General features: G+C 43.3%; 1 long non-coding RNA gene across 1 annotated transcript in view; it reads left to right on the plus strand.

Annotated features, from left to right (window-relative positions):
* Positions 1-2,978, plus strand: part of LOC148149530 (uncharacterized) — a 69,053-nt gene extending 66,075 nt beyond the window's left edge. The window contains exon 6 of the long non-coding RNA XR_015757801.1: positions 2,637-2,978. This is a non-coding gene — a long non-coding RNA (uncharacterized LOC148149530). The remainder of the gene's footprint in view (positions 1-2,636) is intronic.
* Positions 2,979-21,009: the final 18,031 nt, after the last annotated feature.

Raw genomic sequence — 21,009 nt, forward strand, 5'->3', positions numbered from 1 at the left:
TCAGTGCCTCCCACTCTTGCAGTTACTCCAGATCCTGAGCCAACAGAATTCTCAACCCCAGAGAGACGCAACAGCACAGGCCAGGGATGGAATGGGATTTTCCAGATATCTGTGGGGCTCATTTCCATTCTCCATGTGTAACCCTCACTGCATCAGTCTAATGTTCCATTCTGTCTATTTCTCTGTCTCCTGTAGGTACTCAGGAAGTTCCTGATTCAATAGACTTCCCAATTGCTGAGTCTCATCCAACACCACTGAAGTCTCACCACCTCAATGTGCAAATGGTGTATGACCCTGCACTGAGCGTCACATTGTTCACAACTCTGTTAGCAGCTACAATGCCTTACTTCTGAAAGAGTTAGCCATTCCCAATAGCTTCTGCCCTCCATAGAGAACACCAGTCTACCTTCTCAGAGATGAAAGATGCTTCCTTGAGACTTCACATGAAACATTTGTCTTCTCTCGTCACCGTCACCAAATGTATCAATTGTGTACGATGAGCAATGGAGCCAGGAGGAACATCATGGAGCAGTGTATCTGTGTAGTCTCTCCTCTTCATTGGTTTATCATGTTGGGGCGTCTATAACATCCTCCTGTTTCTGTACAAGCGGCTTGAGGGGCAGAATGGCCACCTCCTGGTATCAGTGTAGAAGCTCAATGGCCTGATTAGGCAATCCCTTGTTCCTGTTTAACAGCTCAATGTGTTTGACTGGGCTCCTTCTCTTCCTATGTAATAGGCAGGAGGGATTAAATGGGCTATTCTTATCCAGTAGTATTCATGGACTGAATGAGCTTCTCACATTTCTGTGAAGCGAGCTTGAGGTGCTGAATGAGCTCTTCCCTCTAATGTCGTAATGCATAGTGTACAGCAGTACTGTTACATGAATGTTACCGACTTTTTAACAGCACAAGCCTGAATAATGCCCGGGTCTTGCTGAATATGGACACAGGTGCTGAGGGAGGACACATAATTCTGAACATTGTGTGATCTCCATTGACTTTCCCCACTTCTGAGCTTATGATGAGGCGGGGGGGGGGAGGAAGACATTGAGGAGAAACTGAGAAAGCTTGGGCTGTGGATTTCCTGCAGAGATGTCCCAGGACTGAGGTGGTGGATGTCCAAGAACCACAGCCATCTTCTTTGTGCTGAATCACTCCAACTGGTGGGGAGATTCCTCCTAATATCCATTAAGTTCCATTTTCTTCAGGTTCCTTGATACCATCATCAGTCAAATACTGCCTTGTTATCAGGGCCAGTCATTCTTTCCTAGTGTTCATATATTTAGTTGATGTCAAAAGGTCACGCTGTATGTGTGCGATGTGTTTCCTTCTCACAGAGGGGAGTGACCGTCGGCACGTCTCTATTCCAGAGAGGTTGGGGAGATAGATTACTGAGATATTTGAAAGACAGGGATGGATGGATGTTTGACACGTTAGGCCCTGCGGGATTTGGGGCCGAGAGCAGATCAGCCATGACCCTATTAAAGGGAAAGGCAGGCTGTAGGAGCTGAATGACCTATCGTGCTACTAATGTTCTTGCATTCTGTTATTGGAAGTTTCATCGTTGTTATTTTTCTGGAGGGGCTGTGAAGGATTGTTGAAGTCAAAGAGACCAGAGGATTTTGTGATCACTATCTGGATACGGTTTGGGGGCATTATTCACTTTGAATCTAGGTCTACAACATGACCAATAAATGGAACCAGGGGAACATCTGTAAAGAGAGAGGAGGGGACTGTTCCACAGTAACACCCACTCTTTTCGCAAGAACGTTTTCCAATGCACACCAAATCATGTCTGACTGTATTCAGGGGCTGAATGGTCACCTCGGTTTCTGTGCACCAGGTAGTAGGAGCAAGTGGTCTCCAACTGCTCTTGAGTAGCAGATTGAGGGATTGAATGGAATGGGGCAAAGTAGAACTGAGAAACAGGTGTGGGTCCCTGCCCCAGCAGGAACTAAGATTGTGACTGATCAGGTTGCGGTTCCAATCCCACGTTCCCAACTGCAGATCATTATCTTTGAGTCACTTTTCTGTCAAATATTTAACTAACACATCTTTGAGTAAATGCAAACACACAGGTACCACAAACCTGTGGGACCGAGAATTCCCACTCAAATGGCCTTTTGAGTATTCGTCCTTATCCCTGTAACTACCAAGGTTAGAGAGTCATTGTTTCTGTTTCTAGTCCCACTCCTCCAGAGATCACGACAAATTATCAGTGTAACTAAGTGTGTGATATTGAAAATGATATCCATCTCAGACTGGGTCAGGTTCAGCGTTAGGAACAAGTCAGATAGGTTTCCTCAATTTTTAAAAAATGTCTAATCTAAAACCAAAGCATCGTTACTCGGATTGCGATGGATACATAAATGATATACAATTTTGACATTGACAATATGTACATCAACATTTATTTTCTATAAATCTGAGACATAGAAACACACACACACACACACACACACACACACACACACACACACACACACACACGTCTGAAGGCAGAAGAGAAAAAATTGCAACTGTACAGAATATTAGTTCGGAAGAGCTTTGTCCAAACAACACTTAATTTCATGACAAAAGCAAAACTGAAAATGTTTCAATTGTTATTCTGCGTCTGAAGTTATTCTGCCTTACAGAAGCTGCTAGCACTGGGGTTTCTTCCTGGAACAGTTGGATTTGGCTGAATTCCCTTTGCTGCAGTCAGTGGAGAGATTCCAATGAATCCTCAGCAGGAACACTCAAAGAGCGTAGAAGATGGCTGATTGGTTTTCAGCTCTCATATGTTGCTGTAGAGAAGTACAAGTAGAGATGGAGCAATGGCTGTTTGCTTCTTCGACAGGTTACATTTTCTCTCTCTCTGATCTGGAACATGCAATAATGTGACCCGAACACCAACCTGGTCTATATCAGGTCTGGTTGAACATTTTCGAGGAGAAAGTGAGGTCTGCAGATGCTGGAGATCAAAGTTGAAACTTTATTGCTGGAACAGCACAGCAGGTCAGGCAGCATCCAGGGAACAGGAGATTCGACGTTTCGGGCACAGGCCCTTCTTCAGGAAGGGCCTGTGCCCGAAACGTCGAATCTCCTGTTCCCTGGATGCTGCCTGACCTGCTGTGCTGTTCCAGCAATAAAGTTTCAACTGGTTGAACATTTCCCTGATTGCATGACTCCATCCCTGTTATCTGCTCCATTTTGAAATGATTTGTAATTTATAATTTGAAGGCATGTTTATATGTGTCTGCCTAATTTCTGTATAAGGCAATGCTCAGACTACATCGGATATCTTGTGTGTGGTAATGAAACCCTAAACGGAAAGAAAAAACATGCAACTGGTTTAGAAGCTTTTTACAGATGTTTCACTTTACTCTTTGCTAGAATGAAGGCCAGATGGAATCATGGCTTCATACTGCACGGAAACAGACCTTTCAGTCCAGCTAATCTGCACCGACTAGATATTCAATCTGATGTAGTACCATCCATACAGTAAAACATACCGATGATCATACCCAATTGCCTTTGCATGAAACAGCATCATTCGCTACACTTTCCTAATCACTTGCTGAATCTGCTGACTAGCTTTATGTGGCTCATGCACCAGGACGTCCAAATCTCTCTATACCAATGAGTTCATTGATGTTTCTCCATTTAAGTAGGTTACTGTTATTTTATCTTTTCAACACAACACTGACTTCCCTTTACCCACATTATACTGTTTTCTGCCAAAGATTTGCTCACTAACGTCCCGTGTCTATATCCCATTGCAGAGTCTCCATGTCCAGTTAAATGACTATCTTGGTGAATGAGCTAATTGAGCTCCAAGCCAATCAGTCCTTTCATCCAAGTCATTGGTTTAGATTGTAAATAGTTGATAATCTCACTCTGATCCCTGAGACACTCCACCAAGTTACAACTTTACAACCTGAAAATAATCATCTATCCCGAATGTTTATTCCCAGATAGTTAACTGGGTTTCCCTTGTTGCTGGGCAGAAGGCTGGAAAGGTTGGATGGCCTCATCTTACACTGTGTAATGTACCTAGCGGGCTGAATGACTTCAATCTATTCCTGCATAAATCCTTAGAGGGCAGAATGGTCTCCTCCTGTCTCATTATAATTATGCTGACTGGCTGAATGAGATCTTTCTTTACCCCTGTAAGATTACGGAGCGCTTGAGAGAACAACAGATGGGTTAGAAGCAACAGCTGGCCATTCAGCCCCTCGCACCTGCTGCACTATTCAGAATGTGTATTATTGATGTGATTGTAACTAAACATCCCCTTCCTGTCTGTTCCTAATAAATACGGATTATCTTGTTCATCAAAGATCTATGGAACTCGACCTTGAGTTTTTTCAGTAACCCAGTCTTCACTGCTCCTTGGGCACGAGAACACTACAGATCACACAACCCAAAAGAGAAACAAACATCTCTGTCTCAGTCAGAAATGGGAATGCCCTTATTCTAAACATGTGTTCCCCTCAAACCAATCACCACCCTTTTGATATATGAGGAGTCGACAATTAGGAACAGATATCAACCACACAGCCCCTCAAACCTGTCCACATTCCTATTAACTCTCCTAAATCAAATACGTAGCCAATTCAGCCTCCACTGGCCTCGTGGAAAGACAATCCCAGGCACCACAAGATCAAATGAGCAATGAATCCTGCAGCAGAATTAGACCATTCAGCCCATCTTGTCGGCCACGGCATTTGATCGCTGCTAAATTATTTCTGAATCCCATTCCCCTACCTTCTCGGACTGACCATTGATAACTTATTAATTTAAAAAAAAACATGTCTCTGTATTAAAGACAGTGTGTGCCTGTATGTAGGGTCATGTCCATCTGTTTGTATGTAAATGTCCATATCTACGTGCGTATCTCTGTGTGCATGTGTTATGTGTGTTAGCGTCAGTATCTCAGTTTGTGTGTCTGTCTGTCTGCATCGCTATGCAATGTTGTTTTTGTAGTAAATAGATTGAAATTGGAATCAAAGCCTCCCTCCCCCTCCCCCTCTGTCTCTGTCTGTCCCTGTTGTTCATAGAGTTCACAGAATCGCTACAGTGTGGAAACAGGCCCTTTGGCCCAGCGCATCCACACTGACCCGTCGAAGAGTAACCCACCCAGACCCAATTCCCTACTATCCTACGTTTACCCCTGATTAACGCCCCTAACTAACACATCCCTGGGCACTATGGACAATTTAGCATGGACAATTCACCTAATATCCACATCGTTGGACTGTGGGTGGAAACCAGAGCACCCGGTGGAAACCCAGACAAACACGGCGAGAATGTGAAACTCCACACAGACAGTCGCCCGAGGGTGGAATCGAGCCCGATTGCCTGGCCCCGCGAGGCACCAGTGCAAACCACTGAGTTTTATGATTAGATTCTTATAATACCTCCCTCTGCTGGCCTGTCCACACCACTGCATCAGTGACACAGTTTTTAACTCTCTGAGAAGATAAAATTCCTTTGCTGTGAATCTCTCAAATTGCACGGCCGTTTGATTTTTCAAATAATATCTTTGGAAGCACAGAACAGTTTTGTCTAATACTAAGCAATGTTGTTTCTGCGTCATTACCAACACCACTGGGCCTTTTTCAGGACTTTTCAATAATTTCTCGCGTAAATTTTAAGCATTGCAAGTCACAGAATGAGAAATAAATTCACCTCATCTCCTGACAAAATGGTTCACTCAGGGGTGAGCATTTCCATTCTAACAGGCCCAAGCATATTTGCAACCCTCCAGCTACCAGCATTGTTTGTGTGTGTTGGGGTGGGGGGGGGGGGTGGGGAGGGGGAAGTGGGGGGAGGTGTATGTGTTGAAGGTGCTGTCAGTTTGGATGGTGATGTGAGCTGCTGCCCTCTCTCCCACCCAGACTGAATCTTCGAAGGTTATCACCCTCTGCCACTGTCACTGAAGTAGGATGGGGAGGCTAGCTGAGGGAGAGATTGTGTCATTTTAAACACCGCAGACACTGTCAGACCTGCACCTATGTATAGATACTCACAGAGTCAAATGCAGACACACAGGTAAATTGGGCGTGGGGGTGGGGTGTGGAGATGGATATCGGGCACTCCACCACCCGGCTTCGCTCTTTCAATCCTATTCCGAGCTGTTTCTCCTGGAATAGGAGACAATGTAGGTGGGGGCGGCGTGGAAGATGGTGACGTGTCCAGAGGGAGTCAGTCAACAGTGTTGTATCCATGTGGCTCTAATAGTTAAGGAGCTATAGTAGAGGGGAAAGAGAGTGAGAGAGAGAGAGGGGGGAAGGTGCTGCGTGCTGGGTGGTGGTTCCCCTCTGTACTAGACTATCCAGCAGGACCCCCGTGCCCCTCTCGTCAAACCGTGGTATAATTGCCCCTTATCTGCCATGCTCAGGGTAAATTGTGCAGGGCAGCTCTAACCTGAGAAAGCTCCACCATGTGCTATTGGCCTTTTAAAGATGGCACCAGTGTCAAGAATCACGGAATACCAAGGGGCATGCGGATGATGGTGAGTCCCTTCAACCTTGATGGGTGGGAGAATCGGGCTGGTATTGAAGGAGAGGGATACCATGGGGTTGGGTGGGTAGCGAATGAGGTGAGTCCGATAAGATAGCACCAGAAAACTAGCTCAGCTTTGTGCAGACAATCCCTCCGTCACACTCAATGAAAATGGCACTGAGACAAATTATTGTTAGATTCAACCCAATGAGTTGAAGACTCTGCTGACCCCAGTCCCAGTTACAACGCTGCAGCTGCTTGACCAATGCTCTCCATCACAGGGAAGGAGCTAAACGTCACCTTACCTTGGGACATAAGGCAGTGGGGAGGCGGTGGTTGAGGTATCAGTGGGGGAACACTTTATGGCAAGTCATCATAATTCTATCAGTTTTAAAATAGAGATGGGAAGGGGTGAAGCAGGTCTAAAATTTAAAGTTCTACATTGTTGAAAACCAATTTTGATGATATTAACTAAGAATTTTCCAAATACGATTGGGACAGATATTCGCAGAGAAAGGGGGTCAGTTGAGAAGTGAGAAGCCTTCAAAAATAAGATGTCAGGAGTACAGAGACATTATGTCCCTGTTAAGGTGAAGGGTAAGGCTGGTACGTGTAAGGAATGCTGGAGGGTTGGAGAAGTTGAGGTTCTGGTCACAGATAAAAGGGAAGTATGTGTCAGGTATAGACAGCAGGAATTGAGGGTTTTTTCTTAATTCATTCACACGTCCCTGGCTAGGCAAGCATCTATTACCCATCCCTAATTTCCCAGAGGGCAGTTAGCAGTTAACCACATTGCTGTGGGTCTGGAGTCACTTGTAGGCCAGACCAGGTAAGAATGGCAGTTTGTTTCCTTAAAGGGTGTCAGTGAACTAGATGGATTTTTCCAACAATCGGAATGGTCATCATTAGCCTCTTAATTCCTGATTTAAAGTGAATCACTAGAAGATTCTGAAGGCAACAAGAGTATACTTAAGAGAGAAATTGGGAGCATAAAAAGGGGACATGTGATAACTTTGGTAAATAGAGTTAAGGAGAATCCAAAGAATTTCTACAGATACGTCAAGGACAAAAGAGTAACTGTGGAGAGAATAGGACATCCTTAAAGATCAGCAAGACTGCCCATGTGCAGAACCACAGGAAATGGGGGAGATACTGGACAAATATACAGGAGGATATGGAAGCTAGAGAACTTGGGAAATAAGTAGTGACATCTAGGAAAGTGTCTGCATTACAGCGGAGCTGCTGGAGGTCTTAAAACATGCAAAGGGAGGAAAATGTCCTGGCTTTTATTGGATGTACGCCAGAACTCTGTGGGAAGATATGGAAGTGATTGCTGGGCCCCTTGCTATCATCAATAGCCACAGGTAAAGTGCTGGAAGACTGGAGGTTGGGTAACGTGGTGCCACTACTTAAAGGATTTATTAAGGGTAATAAGGAAAAGCTAGTGACCCTGACGTCAGTGGTGGGTAAGTTGTTGGAAGGGCTTATGAGTCATCGGATTTTCACGCATTTTGAAAGGTAACGACTGATTAGGGATAGCCAACATAACTTTGTACAAGGAATATTGTGTATCACTGTCTTGACAGATTTCTTTCAAGAAGCGATTAAAAAGATTAATTAAGATAGAGTGGTGTACATTGTCGATATGGACTTCAGTAAGGCGCTGAATAACATTGTGCATGGTCATCTGTTTAACAAGGTTGGTTCATTTGGATGCAAAACTAGTTCAAAGGTAGGAGGCAGAGGGTGGTGGTAGAGAATAGCAATATCCTGGAAAAGGTTTGCATTACTCCCCATGTTGTGCAGATAGGCCAGTTTATGGAATATTCCTCTAGCACGGCCTGTACAGCTCTCCATCCCAGCCGTTACCTTACCACAGTTTATGGTGTCTGGGCTGGTTCTCTGAAGCAGATTCAGGATTTGAGGCAATGGACCATTCCAGCAGATCTGGCAATGTCTTTATTCTTTGTTTGCATTCTTGTGAATTGACCAACTGTTGTCTCATTTATCCAATTATTCCAATCCCTCCATCTCCTTATCCATATTTTCAGCAAGTTATCAGTTAATTAATTATTTGTTCTTTTTTTCTGTACCTTTCCCTGGCCTTAGTTTTTGACTCCCTCCTGTATCGATTTCTGGCATTGTGAAGCTCAGAAACAGTGAAAAGGTGTGTTTCAGGCTGTTCTCTTCCCGATGTGTCCCTTGTGGTTCTCCATGGACGGGGTGTTCCAGCAGCTTTGACTCGCGTGTTTGAAACTTGATATGCGCCTGGTCACGGAACACCTGTTTGTCTCTCTCAGTTGATCGTGCAGTCAGTAACACGAGGAAAATTCTGGAGAATAATTGTAAAGAAACAGGCATCTAACTTGGAGCTGAGGGGCTTCTGATTGACTCCTGTTATTGAAAAGCTAGTGGGGTGGCTGGGGATGGTTTGCTGGAGGTTGTGCTATGAGCTGCATCAGACATTCAGGGAGACCTTAGGATTTGCTGACCCAATGCTGGATGGAGCATGGGGACTGTAGTTACTGCATCTGGGTGTGTAACATGAACAACAAATGGAGCAGAGGCTGCAGAGAAGTGAAGCTCTGAAACCACGCAGTGAGTGTGTGTGGAGAAAGGGATTTGCTGTATCTGTCTGTGTTTTCGCCTGGACAAGCACATACTCTCACTCTCCCCGTTACATATACTGATGCACACTCTCCCTATCTGCTCCACACACACTCTCCCTCTCCCTCTCTCACATGCACACACGTGCACTCCATTCTGTCACACGCAAGCACTCTCTCCCTCCCACACTCTCACACCACACACTCCTCCTCACTCTCTCTCACGTACATAGAGTGTCTCTCACACCCCTCTCTCCTACATACGCACACACACATGTATGCACATATTAATCTGCGGGGTGAATTTGCATTTGTCATTTGTATTTGCAGATGCATTTTATTTTATTCCAAAAACATACAATTTGTAGACAGTCAGTCAATGTGATATTTTACAAACTCCTACTTTGTAAATAAAACCAGTCTGACTCCAGATGAAGACACAGACAGCGTCCAAACAAGGTCTCATGCTTAGAATACATTCTCTGACCGCAAGTGTTACTTCATTTACTTGAAGGTATTTTCAGGAGTAACTTGAAATAAATTCTGCGATTTGCATATTGATTAATCAAATTTGGATCTCTATTCTAACTGATTAAGTATTTAAGAGCCATCTTAGGTGTGTACAATTCATGTACATAAGTTGTACAACCCTTTGATATTCTCTTATAACTTCTGTGTTTAAGGTCTTCCTCTCTCTTACACCTGATGAAGGAGCAGCGCAAGGAAACCTTGTGTTTCCAAATAAACCCATTGGACTCTAACCTGGTGTCATTTGATTTTTGACCTTGTCCAAACCAGTCCAAAACCAGCGACTCCATATCATGGTTTTTACTGGTCAGCTAATCCTCTCCCCTGGCAAGTAAATTGTTCCTAACCCCATGTGGCCTTGTCTTCCATATTAATATTTTGCGAGGCTCGTTATGCTCTAATGTCTGGAAGTCCAGATATAATACATCTATATGATCCCCATTATCCAACTAGCTTGTTACGTTTTATTTAAAGAAAGTTAGTCAAATCATTCAAGCATGATTTCTCCTTCGTATAACTATGTTGACTCTGCTGGATTGTGTCTTGATTTTGGAAATCTCCTGTTATTAATTCCTTCATAACGGTTTCTAAAAATTTGTCTTCAATCCCAATAGTTTTCTCACTACTTTTCATTCCCCAGTGAAGCGGATTATTCGAAGTCCTTCCCTTTTTATAACCTCTATGTTCACTTTCACAATTCCTGTGTAACAGGCATAAGGCTGTAAAAGATCTGCTCGAATTGCTGTGTAAGAGGCCTGAGTGGCTGATTGGACTCATTCTGTTTCTGCTTTACACACCCGCTTTGCTGAATGTCCTCCTGCTGTTCCGACATTATAGTCTCAATGGACTTGCATGTCCTGCTCCTGTTTCTGATCAAGCCGCTCAAGATCTCAATGTCCACCTCCTGTTGATCAATGACAGGTTTAGGGTCTTATGGAATCTCCCTGGTCAAATGTCACTTTTCAAGGGCTGAAATATTTAGGAAAGTTGTGTTGCCCACACTGGCTAGCTCAGTGGTTAGCACTGCTGCCTCACTGTACCAGAGATCTCAGTTCAATTTCAGTCTCCAGTTTCCTCCCACTGCTCCCAAGATGCGCATGTTAGGTGGATTGGCCAAGCTAAATTACCCATAATGTCGGGGGATGTGGAGGCTAGGGGCATCAGTCTTGGAAAATGCCAGATTATAAAGACTGGGTGGGGATTGGATGGGATGGTCTTCGGAGAATCAGTGTGGAGTCGATGGGCCAAATGGCCTGCTTCCACACTGCAGGAATTTTATGATTAACACCTTTGTTGCAGAAATCAGTTGTGGGAACAATCTTTGATTTTAATTCAATTATCCTTTCCTCAGTGAGGAGATTAAATCTGTGTGCACTACTCCAGATGTGATCTCATTAAGACACTGTACAGCAGCAACAACACTTCACCAGCCTGCTGTAAGATTCCCACAAAGGTTAGAGCAGTCTCAGCTCTCTGGGAATTACACAGCATTGTTGAAAGGTCGTTGTCCTTCTCTACTCCACCAGCATAACGGCAGATCTGGTGATAACGTCACAATGACACTTGAGAAGAACAGGTAAGGTGTGGCGAGATGATATCAATGTTAAGATATGCCTCACCAAACATCTCGCCTGAATCTACCAAGAACCTCGCCAGAGCCCATGTCACGCAGATTCCACAGAATCTGGTACGGGGAGCTCAGAAACAGCAAGGAGAAGCAAACATTTATTATAGTTATATATCAAAGTCAAAATTGTGGTGCAAATGTTGTGTAGGGTCCAAAACCGGAAATTAGACATATAACTTTGTGGGTACGGCAGTAATAATGGGCAGCTTCAAGTTACATCTAAAGAGTGTTAACTCAAGTGAATGTTAATGCTGGGAAAATGGATTTCAAAAGAGTCTATGAGATGGGTTGCTTTAACGATATATTGTACACCGAGCTAGAGATCAGGTTGTTCTGGAATTGATGATGTGTGATCAGAACAGCTAATTGAAGACTTTGTTGTAAAAGAGATTTTTGGAATAGTGACCTTAATATTTTGAATTTAAGTGACATCTTAATAAAAAGCAGTTTTTTTTTCTTATATTAATGGTACATGCCTGAGTCATGCAAGCCATTAAGTTGCGAGGATAAAGTTGGCTTCAGTGAATTTGAAAAGTACATTAAAATGATTTAATGAAAGACAGGCAATGTATTTTATTTATACAAACACTGTAAGGTCTGTAAGGACATTCTCGAGATTAATGCCTCAGATGGCAAGATTGTCTGATCAGGGAACACTGCCTGTGTCTCAGAGAGGTTCAGAGAATGAGAGGTGATCGGAATTAAACTTAAAAAAACTCACACAAAGTGGAGTGACGAACATGGGCATTGACAAGGGAGAGCAATATTAGCGAGAATCCCAAGATATTCCACAAGGACATCAGCAGTGTAGAATAACCTGGGAATAATTAGGGCCCATTATACACTGAGGGAGCAATCTGTGTTTGAAGCTGGAGAAGATTGCAAGATTGTGACATGAGAGCTTCACATCTGTTTTAATTGGGAGAAGAAGGAGACAGATACATATTTCAAGAAGACTGGACTAGGAAGCTCTTGAGCAGATTGATATAAGATGCGAGCAGCAAATGATGGTTTTGGCTGGTATAAAATTGGACAAGTCGCCAGGTCTGGAAGAGTTGTATCACAGCTGCAGTGGGAGACAAGGGAGGAAATGCCCTGACTCAAATGTTTAAGTAGAACCTAGTAACAGGGGAGTTGGCAGAGTAATAGAGAGCACCCTTTACAGGAAAGGTTGGTGCAGGTAGACCAGGGAACTATAGATCAGTGCGTATCAGATCAGTGTCAGGGAAACTATTGAGGAAAACAGGGAAGGAGACAATTGATCTTCATTGAGAGAGGTAATGTTTGATCAGGGATCGGCAGCATGAAGTTATGCCGAACGAATTTTATTGATTTTTTTCGAGGAGGTCGTTTATATGTTTTCTTTTTGAGCAACACCTTTGACAAAGCCTAACGTGCAAAACTGATAAAGAAAGTACAATATCATGGTATCAAGGGTAACTAGACAAATGATATTCAAATTGTCTTAGAGGCAGGAGAAAGAGGGTGGTGGGAGAAGGATGTTTGTGTGACTGGAGACCAGTGACCACTGATGTACCCCAGGGATCAATGCTGTAACCCTTATTATTTATGTTATTCATAAATGATGCAGATGTGAATGTGGAGACAGTGTATCTTTCACACAAAGATTGGCCGGGTAGTTGGCAGTGAGGTGGAAGGCCTTATGTTACAGGAAGATAGAGATGGAATGGTCAGGTGAGCAGATCAATGCAGATGGAATGCAACCCTGATAAATATGAGGTGATGCGTTTTGGGAGAAGGAATCAGACAGGGGAGTACTCAATGAATGTCAGCACACTAGGAAGCTCAGAGGGTGCTTCTCCACACATCCCTGAATGTGACTGGACAGGGTAATAGTTGAGTTAAGAAGGCATTGGGAATAGTAAATAGACTTTACTCATCGGAACATCAATTATGAGAGCTATACAGGACTTTAGTTCGGCCAAGGTAGAATACTGTTTGGAGTTCTGGGAGCCACATTACAGGGAGGATGTGTTTCCACTGGACGGGGTGCAGAGGAGAGTCACAAGTATGTTCCCTGGGTTGGAGCATGTCACCTGTGGAGAGAAGCTGGAAAAGCTTGGTTTGTTTACTTTGGAGCAGAGAAGACTGAGGGGTGTGTGATTCAGAAGGATAAGATTACGAGGGGCATGGACAGAGTGGATAGACAGCAGCTGTTCCTTTTAGTCAAAGGGGCAAAACCAGGGAAAAACACTTTTCAAGTGAAGGGTCTCAGGATTTGAGGATTGTTTTTCATCCAGAGGGTGTTGGGTTCTGGAATATACTTCCTGAGAGGGGAGCTGTTATGGTAACCACATAACAGCTAAATAGTACTTGGACGAGCTCTTGAAGTTTCATAACATTCCCAGCTACAGCCTCATGTAGAGAGCGTGGGATGAGTGTAGACCGTGCTGTATGTCTGACGGTACAAAGACTATGCTCCTCTGATTGTATGGTGTGGACTTGAATTGATGGGTTTCTGAAGAGAATATTAACAAGAATTATAAGGGTGAACTGTCAATGGAAAAGGTTAGAGAAAACAAGTGCAGCTTCGTTACAGCCTGAACCCAGAGGAAGGAGAATAGAGAGCAGGGCAATAGCAGAACTATGAAGCAATTACTTCAGTTCTGTCTTCACAGAAGGAAACAAACCAAATAAATCAAATCTTCCCAGGAAGACTGGAAAGCGTAAGTCTCGAGAGAAAAAGAATGAAATTAGAAATGAATGCTTTGGGAGAAATTATTGGGACTGAAAGTATGTTTGAATTTAGAATACAGATGGAAGGTGAGAAGATAAAGTCTAAGACCAGGGTCCTGAGCTGAAACAGAGGAGACACCAATAGGATGAGGGAGAAGTTGGCTAAGGTTGGCTGGAAGCAAAGACTTTAACGTGGAACCATTGATGAACAGTAGCTGGCTTTCAAAGCAGTTTTTGTTTTGCAAATGGGCAGCAACAGCATATAACAGTGAAATGGAAGGACTGTAGGAAAAGCGATCTGCCATGGATGTCTCATGAAATGCGGGAGGCTATCAAAATAAATAAATGTCATAAATAATGGCAAAGACCAGTGGGAAACTAGACGATTGGGAAAGTTATAAAGGTTAAAAGAAAGCAACAAAAAAACCTGTCAAGAAACATATAAGTACGTGTATCTATGAGTTGCCAGAGGATGTGGTGGAGGCTGTTACAATTGAAACATTTAAGAGACATTTGGATGGGTATATGAATATGGGTATATGAATAGAAAGGGTTTGGAGGGATATGGGCCCGGGTGCTGGCAGGTGAGACTAGATTGGGTTGGGATATCTGGTCGGCATGAACTGGTTGGACCGAAGGGTCTGTTTCCATGCTGTACATCTCTATGACTCTATGACTCTATAAGATAGATAGATTACGAGAGCAAACTACCTCAGAATATACAGACAGATATCAAAAGATTCTAAAAATAAATGAAGTGAAAAGAATGGCTAAGGTAAGAATTGGTCCTTTAGAGGGCGAGAAGGGTTATTTAGTGAGGAAATGGCCGAGGAATTGAATAGATATTTAATCAGTCTCACAGTGAAGGACACTAATAAGATGCCAGAATTGTCAAAGAGAGGAAGACCGGTGAGGACCTGGAAACAGCCATTCCCATGAGAGAGCTAGTGTTGGGCAAGTTCATGGATCTAAAGTTAGATAAGTCGCCTGGCCCTGATGGAATGCATCCCAGGGTACAAACAGAGGTGGTGGAAGAAATAGCAAATGCATTTGTTTTCTAAATTCACTGGACTCTGTTACAGTTCCAGCAGGGTAGAAAACAGGAAATCAGACGCCACTGTTTAAAAAGGATAGAAAAAAAGTGGGAATTACAGACCAGTTAGCCTAACATGTATATTGGGGAAAATACGTAAAGCTGTAATCAAGGAAAAAATAGCAATGCATCTAGATAGAAATTGTCCCATTTGACAGACACAGCATCAGTTCATGAAAGGAAGGTCATAATTAACCAATTTACTGGAAAGCTATGAAGACATTATGACCACGGGGACCCAGTAGAATTGGTGTAAGGAGATTTTAAAAAGTCACTCGATACAGAGCCGCCATAAAAGCTGCTGCATAAGGTAAAGATGTGTGGCATTATGGGTAATGTATTCACATGGGTAGAGGATTGGTTAACTAACAGGAAGCAGAGATTGGGAATAAATGAGTGAGTTTCTGGTTGCTGATCAGTGACTAGTGGTGTGTCTGGGATCAGTGCTGGAACCACAATTATTCACAGCTGAGACGGACGATTTGGAGTTGGTGACCACGTGTAATATCTCAAAGATTGTAGATGATCCGGAAATGAGTGGCAGAGCAAATGTGCAGAGGACTGATAAACTTTACAAAGCGACAAAAATAGTTTAAGTGAGTGGGCAAAGGTCCGGCAGAAGGAGTGCAATTATAATAAATGTGATTTCATCCATTTTGGTGGGAATAACAGTAAAAAAAAGGCTATCAATTGCATGGTAAAAATGCAGCATGCGTCTGTGCAGAGGGAGCTGGGTGTCCTTGTGCATGAATCACAGAGGTTATTCTACAGGTGCAGCAGGTAATTAACAAGGCAAATGGAATTGTGTTCTTCATTGAAAATAGGATTGAGTTTAAACACAGGGACGTTATGTTCTGCTGTACAGGGTGCTGGGAGGTCACACCTGCAATACTGTGTGCAGTTTTGGTCTCCCTACTTGAGAAAGTATGTCATGGCACTACAGTGGATGCAGAGGAGTTCGCTAGGTTGGTTCCAGAGTTGAGGAAGTTGGCTTATGAGGAGAGACTAAGTAGACTATAAATATATGTTGATTGGAATTTTAAAGAATGAGGGATAATCTGGTAGAAACAGGTATAACTATGAGGGGAATAGATAAGATAAAAATAGAGAGGATGTTTCCAGTAAAAGATGAGAATAGGACAAGAGGACAAAATCTCAAAATTATTTGGAGCAGATTTAGGACTGAATTGAGAAGGAACTTCTTGACCAAGACGGTTGTGAATCTGTGGAATTCCGGCCCACTGAAATAGTTGAAGCTTTATCATTGAATGCCTTTCAATGTCAGATAGATTTTTTTTTAGCAGTAAAGGAACAAAGGGATATGGTGAATGTGCGGGTAAGTGGAGCTGAGGCTATGGAATGATCAGCCATGATCTTATTGATGCTCCTAGTTCTTATGTAATGGTTCAACATGAAATGGAAATCATATTTAAGAAACTGACTGGTTGATACATACGGAGAAGCAATGGATGCAGTGCATTTGGATTTTCAGAAGGATCTTGGTAAAGACGCTGGCAAAGTCAAATGTGACAGGATTGTGGTTAAAATATGAACATGGTTTTAGAATAGGAGAGCTGACAGGAAACAATTAACAGGAATAAAACATTCTGTTTTGAAGTACAAGGATGATTGAGTGTCGCAGGGATTGAGTCTTGGGCCCCAGCGATTCCCAATGCATGTCAAACGTTTACTTAAGGTACTCAAATTCAATATTTCACAACCTGCCGACAGCACTAAACGAGGCTGGATTGTGAGTGGGTGAGGAGGATGTAAAAAAAACTCCAAGGTGGTTGAGACAAGTGGAGTGAATGGGCAAATGCATGGCACATGGAGGGCAATGGGGTGGGTGTGACGGTAGGTACTTTTGTGGGAACAGTAGAACAGCAAACTATCATTTGAAAAGAGATTAGTAGAAACATGTTGATCTTTAAAGGGATTAATGTTCTTTCTTTGTTTCTTCTCTGCAGACCTCCAATGCAGGGCAGTGGGTTCTGAACCTAGAAGTCAGTACTGGGAATGGCATTGGCACGCGCCCACTGTACACAGACCCACCAAGTGGGTAGCTGTAACATTGAAAAAGATTTAGATCTCCTTGTACACCAGTCACTGAAAGCAATATTGTAGGAGCAGTAAGCAGTTAGGAAGATAAATGATGTGTCAACCTTTATTTCAGGGAATTTTGAGTACAGGAGTAAGGGTATCTTACAGCAGTTGTACAGGGCCTTGGTGAGATCCCATCTCGAGCATTGTGCTATATTGTGAGCAGTTTTGGTTTCCTTACTTAATAAAAGACAAACCTGACATTGAGGAATTACAGTGAAGGATGACCAGACTGATCTCTGGGATGACAGGCTTGTTTTGGGAGCAGAGTTTTGGGTGATTGGACCTGTATTCCATGGGCTTAAGGAAAATGAGTGAAGATCTCAGTGACATATATAAAACTCTGACAGGGCGAGACAGGTTGGAAGCAGGGATGGTAATTCCCCTGGCTGGGACGTCTAAAATAATGGGCCACAGTATTCGGTATGGGCAGTTCACTCTGCATTGAGATAAGAATAAATGTCTGTACTCCGAGACTGGTGAATGTGGGGCTTTCTCTCCCACATAAGGGAGAACGTCCTGAGGATGCCAGGACATTAAATATAAAAAGGATTTCCGGACACTAAAGGGATCAGGAGACAGTTGGAGTACACTATCACATGCTCTCAGATGTTAGGAAGGAGATCTCTGCAGTGTCAACAGGACTGTTGACAAACAGTCATATTTACAAATGAGAGGGACCGTATTGTTGAAGAGGAGTTTGTGAAACGGACTAGCTAGAAGAGATACTTGTTAGGAAGGAAGATGTGTTGGACATTTTGAACAATGTGAGGATAGATAGGTCCCCCGTCCTGACGGGATATATCCCAGGATTATGTAGGAAGCAAGAGAGGAAATTGCAGAACCGTTGGCAATAATCTTTTCGTCTTCACTGTCAACGAGGGTGGTACCAGGGGACTGGAGAGTGGCGAATGTTGTGCCCCTGTTCAAAAAAGGGAATAGGGATAACCCCGGGAATTACAGGCCAGTTAGTCTTACTTCGGTGGTGGGCAAAGTAATGGAAAGGGTACTGAGGGATAGAATTTATGAGTATCTGGAAAAACATTGCTTGATTAGGGACAGCCAGCACGGATTTGTGAAGGGTAGGTCTTGCCTTACAAGTCTTATTGAATTCTTTGAGGACGTGACCAAGCATGTGGATGAGAGTAGAGCAGTGGATGTAGTATACATGGATTTTAGTAAGGCATTTGATAAGGTTTCCCATGGTTGGCTTATGCGGAAAGTCAGGAGGCATGGGATAGAGGGAAATTTGGCCAGTTGGATAGAAAACTGGCTAACCGGTTGAAGTCAGAGAGTGGTTGTAGATGGAAAATATTCAGCCTGGAGCCCAGTAACAAGTGGAGTTCAGCAGGGATCATTTCTGGTCCTCTGCTGTTTGTAATTTTTATTAATGACTTGGAAGTGGGAGTCGAAGGGTGGGTCAGTAAATTTGCAGATGATACGAAGATTGATGGAGTTGTGGATAGTTAGGAGGGCTGTTGTCGGCTGCAAAGGGACTTAGATATGATGCAGAGCTGGGCTGAGGAGTGGCACATAGAGTTCAACCCTGTCAAGTGTGAGATTGTCCATTTTGGAAGGACAAATAAGAATGCGGAATACAGGGTTAACGATAGGGTTCTTAGTAAGGTGGAGGACCAGAGGGATCTTGGGGTCTATGTTCATAGATCTTTGAAAGTTGCCACTCAGGTGGATAGAGCTTGTAAGAAGGCCTATGGTGTATTAACGTTCATTAGCAGAGGGATTGAATTCAAGAGTCGTGAAGTGATGTTGCAGCTGTACAGGACCTTGGTTCGGCCACATTTGGAGTACTGTGTGCAGTTCTGGTCGCCTCACTTTAGGAAAGATGTGGAAGCTTTGGAGAGAGTGCAGAGAAGATTTACCAGGATGTTGCCTGGAATGGAGAATAGGTCGTACGAGAATAGGTTGAGAGTGCTAGGCCTTTTCTCATTGGAATGGCGAAGGATGAGGGGTGACTTGATCAGAGGAATAGATGAGTAGACAGTCAGAAACTTTTTCCCCGGGTGCAACAGAGTGTTACAAGGGGACATAAATTTAAGGTGAAGGGTGGAAGGTATAGGGGAGATGTCAGGGGTAAGTTATTTACCCAGAGAGTGGTGGGGGCATGGAATGCGCTGCCTGTGGGAGTGGCAGAGTCAGAATCATTGGCGACCTTTAAGCGGCAATTGGATAGGTACATGGATGGGTGCTTAAGCTAGGACAAATGTTCAGCACAACATCGTGGGCCGAAGGACCTGTTCTGTTCTGTATTGTTCTATGTTCTATGACTGTGTTACCCGTTCCCTTTTCCAATATCGAGTTTTCTGTCGGTTTTATGCTTCCAAACCTCGGAGTAATTTGATATATTTGAGTGCCTTGCTTGACCGTTTTCGAGATCATTGAAGAGTTTATCACATGTCTGTGTATCTGGAGTCACTTTTAGGACAGACCAGGAAAACACGGGAGATTCACTTTCTGAAAGTACATTGGGGAAGAAAATTGATGTTTACAAGCAACGTTTGCTTCAATGTGAATATTACTGGCCCCAGATTTCACAGCTCGATATTTTTAAAAAATATTTTTTAACTTCCACCAGCTGCCAGTGCATTAACCTGTTCTGGATTAATAATCCAGTGCCATTTCCACAACAACATCATCTCCACATGGGGACCTATCGGAAACCACACTGAGCAGTTTCGTTCTGTGCTGCTTGACAGCTCTGTCAGAAAAACGACCACTAATTTGTCTTTTGTGATGGCACTGAGGGAGTGGTAATTGGTCAGATTGCAACTATTCCTCTCTTTGGGAACTGGAGATAGCTGAGTAATTTTTCGCATTGCCAGGGAGATGTCAGAGTTGTCAGCTTAGTGGTAGTAATGGACTGGGGGATTATCCCATTCAAAAAGTTACAGATTGTGCTTGAATATAATGCTGCTTCTGCTGATGTTGCTGCTGTGATCTACAGCACCACATCAATGTTAGGAATTCTGTATTTAAGAAAGTTCAGAGATTTATATCACTGCAAGTATTTACAGAGGACTTTTGACTTGGAAATTAATTGAGGGCAATGAAGAATTAATAGATTCTTACCCTCATACAATATGAAAACAGAGCCTTTGACCCAACTCCTCCATGCTCACCAGTTTTCCTAAATTAAATGAGTTCTATTTTTCTGTTTTTGGCACATACCCCTCCAAAATGTTCCTGTTCATGAACACATCAAATTGCCTTTCAATTGTTGTAATTACACTCACCAATACCACTTCCTCCGACAGCTCGCTACATGTCCACACCACTCTCTGTGAGAAACAGCTGCCGTTAGATCTCATTAAAATCTCGTCCCTCTCACCTTAAACCTATCCTCTATGGCTTTGGGAACCTCCACCCTGGGGAAAAGACTTTGGCTATTCATCCTATCAATGGCCCTCATGATTTTATAAACCCCAATAAATTCACCCCTCAGCCTCCTACGCAAAAAGAACAAAATCACAGCCTATCTTTATACCTCAAAACCTCCAATCTCCCTCACACCATTTAAAATATTTTGTCCCCTTTCCAGTTTATAACATGCTTCCTTTAGCACGGCGACAAGAATTGTACTCAGTACTCCAAATGTGGCCTTACCATTCTCTTGTACAGTCATAACATGATATCCCAATTCCTCTAATCAATGCTCTAACTGATGAAGGTAAGTGTGCCTAATGCCTTCTTCACCACCATGTCTACCTGTGACTCTACTTTCAAGGAACTATGTACCTGCACCCTGGATCTCTCTGTTTGACAGCACTCCCCAGTGCTCTACCGTTAACTGTATAAAACCTGTCCTGGCTTGTCTTACAAAATGCAACACCTCACATTTATCTGCATGAAGC

This window comes from Chiloscyllium plagiosum, unplaced genomic scaffold (assembly GCF_037043375.1).
Source record: "Chiloscyllium plagiosum isolate Xiang-an unplaced genomic scaffold, Cpla_swu_hap1 HiC_scaffold_8, whole genome shotgun sequence".
Lineage (NCBI taxonomy): Eukaryota > Metazoa > Chordata > Chondrichthyes > Orectolobiformes > Hemiscylliidae > Chiloscyllium > Chiloscyllium plagiosum.